Raw genomic sequence first — 4854 nt, 5'->3', positions numbered from 1 at the left:
TATGATGGCAGCAACAATGTACCTTAGAGTGACTGACCAACAAGAGCTCAAAGTACCTAATGGCAAAATGTGGAGAGACAGACACAATAAATTGCATTAAGATGAAGAGAACTGTTGCTATTATTAATCTTAACATCAACCAGAAAGTCGCTAAATGTCACCAGCCAGGTATGGCCAAAAGTCGCTTAATTGGCCACACACAGTAACAGAGAAACTAACAAAAAAAAGATCATAAAGATAATAGTTGTACAACTGTGTGTACTTTTGTCTTCTTTCTAAATATTTTCCCAAAGGACACCAAAATGTTGCTATCTGCAGGCGGGAGCGTGCCTATGTTCCCCGGGTCCTATGTTCCCCGGGTCCTATGTTCCCCGGTTGTTCCTGGGTCTTTGTATGCGACCGGGGAACTTAGGACCCTTTTTCTAAAAAAGGGTCCTATGTTCCCTGCATTGTATCTGGCGAAATTGCGAAATTGTGCCCTGACCAAAACCATCCCTAAACCTAACCTGTCACAGGGCGTTGTGGAGCACTTTTTTTTGGCGAAATTGTGCCCTGACCAAAACTATCCCTAAACCTAACCTGTCACAGGGCGTTGTGGAGCACTTTTTTGGCGAAATTGTGCCCTGACCAAAACCATCCCTAAACCTAACCTGTCACAGGGCGTGCGGCAGCAGATAGAGCAACTCAAACGCGAACTTCCTTCCTTCGACAACTTAAACGCGTCTCTGTCATGCGTGTCTGCGTGCGTCTTACTTAGTCGCGCATTGGAAGCAGCGGGGAACATAGAACCCTTTTCTGGAAAAAGTGTTGTACGTTCCCCGCAGCGGGGAACATAGAACCCTTTTTTTTAAAAAGGGTCCTTAGTTCCCCGGTAGAGGGGAACATAGGACCCGGGTAACATAGGGACGGGGAACATAGGGATGACCCGCTGCAGGCAGCTTGCTAGCTATGATGGCAGCAACGATGTCTGCCAGACAGGAGAGAGTGGTCAGTGACGATCGAATCGAGAAAATGACAAAATGGGTCAAAGACCAAAAAGTTATTAACTGACAGCAGTGACAAATGTCAGACTGTAAACTTTCTCGAAAGAAAAGGACAAAATGGGAAGATGCTGATAATAACAGCAAAATGGAAAATATAAGAATTTCCAAGTAATGCTCAACTCAAGTGTGTGTGTGTGTGTGTGTGCGCGCGTTAAACTTCTTGTTGAATGATTTCAAATTATCTCTGAGTCTGAACTGAGGGAAAGGAAACCAAATTTTGAGCAGTCTCTCACGAGTTCAAAATACCAAATGAGGAGATTCTAAAAGAACAGACCGGTTTATGAAAGACTTGATGGGGGAGGGGCACAGCTAAGAATACTTGAGTGAGATTCTGTGATCCAAATTCGAGATAGAGCTTTTTGATAATGATAATTTGTCAGAGTAAGGTTGTGTAATCAAAATTTGAGAATGAGCTTTGTCAATCAATCAAGAATATTTGCATTAAGTTCTGTGATCAAAATTCAGAAACAACCTTTAATAATTGATAAAGAATATGTGAGTGAGGTTGTGTGATCCATCCAATTTGAGAATTAGCTTTGATAATAAGGATTGAGAGCCTCTGGCCCTCTGTGGATCATGGCCGCGGGGCCAATTTTGCCTGGCCCCTTGGGGCCTCTGTGGGTCGTGGCCGCGGGGCCAAGTTGGCCTGGCCCCTTGGGGCCTCTGACCCTCTATGGATCGGGGCCAAGTTGGCCTGACCCCTCGGGGCCTCTGGCCCTCTATGGATCATGGCCGCGGGGCCAAGTTGGCCTGACCCCTTAGGACCTCAGGCCCTCTGTGGGTCGCGGCCGCGGGGCCAAGTTGACCTGGCCCCTTGGGGCCTCTTACCCTCTATGGATCGTGGCCGCGGGGCCAAGTTGACCTGGCCCCTTGGGGCCTCTGGCCTTCTGTGGCTCGCGGCCGCGGGGCCAAGTTGGCCTGGCCCTTTGGGGCCTCTGGCCTTCTGTGGGTCGTGGCCGCGGGGCCAAGTTGGCCTGGCCCCTTGGGGCCTCTGACCGTCTATGGATCGTGGCCGCGGGGCCAAGTTGACCTGGCCCCCTGGGGCCTCTGACCCTCTATGGATCGTGGCCGCGGGGCCAAGTTGGCCTGGCCCCTTGGGGCCTCTGACCGTCTATGGATCATGGCCGCGGGGCCATGTTGGCCTGGCCCCTTGGGGCCTCTGGCCCTCTGTGGGTCGCGGCCGCGGGGCCAAGTTGACCTGGCCCCTTGGGGCCTCTTACCCTCTATGGATCATGGCCGCGGGGCCAAGTTGGCCTGGCCCCTTGGGGCTTAAGATTATTATTTTTGCAAAAGTAGTTTTGCTTGGGTCGCGGCCGCGGGGCCAAGTTGGCCTGGCCCCTTGGGGCCTCTGGCCCCCTGGGCCTGGGCCCGGTAGGCCCGGTCATTAATCCACCTATGGTTAAAACACAAGGTGGAACCTAAAAGTGGGATCTAGCGCCACAATTCCCGAAGACACGTGAAGGCATCACGGATCATTTTCGGGAAATCTGTCTCAATCACAGATCCAAAACCAGCTGGATTCTGGGAAATTCTACTCGATCGACTTCAGAATCGACATATTCTTTCATTGATTTGTTTACAATGATGCAACAAATATATTATCATACATCCTAAACATGTTTTTGTTAAAATAGAAATAAATAATTTTTATTTCAAAGCAAGTTATCTATCAAATTGTACACTGTAAAAAATGACGGTAAAATAGTTAAATTTAATGTTGTTTTTACAGCATTTTACTGTGAATGGAAAAAAACAGTACCGCTGTTTTTGACCATAAGATTCTAGCAAGTGAGATGCCGGATTTTTACTGTAAAAAACTGTGGTACTGTTGTGCATTTACAGTAATACACCGTAAAATCGACAGTTGTTTTTTTTTTGCAAAAAAACAAACAAACAAAACACTAGCTTAGTTGCCTGATTATTCCCGTTAAAAGCATTTTTCTATTCACGTTAAAAAAATAGCCTAATATTTTACCGTTAAGTTCTGGCAACTGAGCTGCCAGTTTTTTTTTTACTGTAAAAAACATTGTGGTACTGTTTTGCATTTACAGTAATACACTGTAAAATCTAGTTGTTTTTACACAAAATATTAAAATAAATACAGTAAAGTTCTGGTAACTGAGCTGCCAGTTTTTACTGTAAAAAAAAAAAAACACTAGCTTGGTTGCCAGAATATTACCATAAAATGTATGTTGTTTTCATAACTGTAAATAGAAAACTTCTCTTCATGATAAAATTGTGGCAACTGAGCTGCAAGTTTTTTTTACTGTAAAAAAACAACTGTGGTACCGTTAAATCTAGTCGTTTTTACACACAAAAAAATATCGCTAGCTCAGTTGCCAGAATATTACTGTCAAAAGGCATTTTTATACTTGCAGTAAACATTTAAAAAAAAAACTGGCAGCTCAGTTGCCAGATTTTTTACCGTTTTTAATATTTGTGACTTTTTCTTACTGTTAATAGAAAACTGATTTTTTACGAGAAAATTCTGGCAACTGAGCTGACAGTTTTACTGTAAAAAAAACTGTGGTACTGTTTTGACATTTACAGTAATACACTGTAAAATCCACAGTTTTTACAGTAAAAAAACTAAACTCACTCGCAACAACTTTACTGTAAAATTTACTTTTTTTTTACAGCATAGTACTGTAAATGGAAATAACAGTACTGCTTTTGTTGTACAGTAAAAACTTTTTCTTTCTTTAGTTTATTTCGAACAAGAACACACTTACAGTATAATACATCACACAGTTTCATATCTACAGTTGTTTTTACAGTAAAAAAAAGGGCAGCCCAGTTAGAATTTTACTGTAAAATTTACAGTGTTTTTTTTTTTACAGCTTACTACTGTGAATGAGAAAACAGTAACGCTATTTTCTTTGCAGTAAAAAACTGTCGGCTCGGTTGCCAGAATTTTACTGTAAAATGTACGTCGATTTAGTTTTACTGTAAATAGAAAACTGCTTTTTATGATAAAATTCTGGCAACTGAGCTGCCAGTTTTTTTATCGTAAAAAACTGTGGTACTGTTTTGCCATTTACAGTAATACACTGTAAAACCTACAGTTGTTTTTACAATAAAAAAAGGGCAGCCCCGTTAGAATTTTACTGTAAAATGTAGTGTTTTTTTTACAGCTTACTACTGCGAATGGGAAAACAGTAACGCTATTTACTTTGCAGTAAAAAACTGTCGGCTCGGTTGCCAGAATTTTACTGTAAAATTTACGTCGATTTTGTTTTACTGTAAATAGAAAACTGCTTTTCATGATAAAATTCTGGCAACTGAGCTACCAGTTTTTTTATCGTAAAAAACTGTGGTACTGTTTTGCCATTTACAGTAATACACTGTAAAATCTAGTTTTTACGGTAGCTCAGTTGCCAGAATTTTGCTGTAAAATCTACGGTGCTTTTTCCAGCATATTACTGGAAATGGAAAAACAGTACCGTTGTTTTTTTTAACGGTAAAATATTGTCAGCTGGATTGCCAGAATTTTACTGTAAAGTTTACAGATGTTTTTTCTCGTCTTTTTTTTTACTGTAAATAGAAAACTTCTTTTGGTCATAGAGTCGTCACTTAGCAAATGCGCTGTGATGTCGCCGAGGTTTGGGAGGACACAAACACAACTTCGTGATTGCCAAGTCAAGTGCATCATGTGACCATCATGTGACCAATCAAAAACATTTGGCGGGAAATGCTAACGACTCACTCAGAAGGAGCGGCAATGTTGGCAAGACAGACTGACGGACAGCAGGAAGAGACTCCACCGCTTCCTCTTTCACTTCCCGTTTGACCGCCGCACAAGACGACCACA

The sequence above is a fragment of the Entelurus aequoreus genome, linkage group LG20, assembly GCF_033978785.1.
Source record: "Entelurus aequoreus isolate RoL-2023_Sb linkage group LG20, RoL_Eaeq_v1.1, whole genome shotgun sequence".
Lineage (NCBI taxonomy): Eukaryota > Metazoa > Chordata > Actinopteri > Syngnathiformes > Syngnathidae > Entelurus > Entelurus aequoreus.
This window is presented reverse-complemented; position numbering follows the sequence as displayed.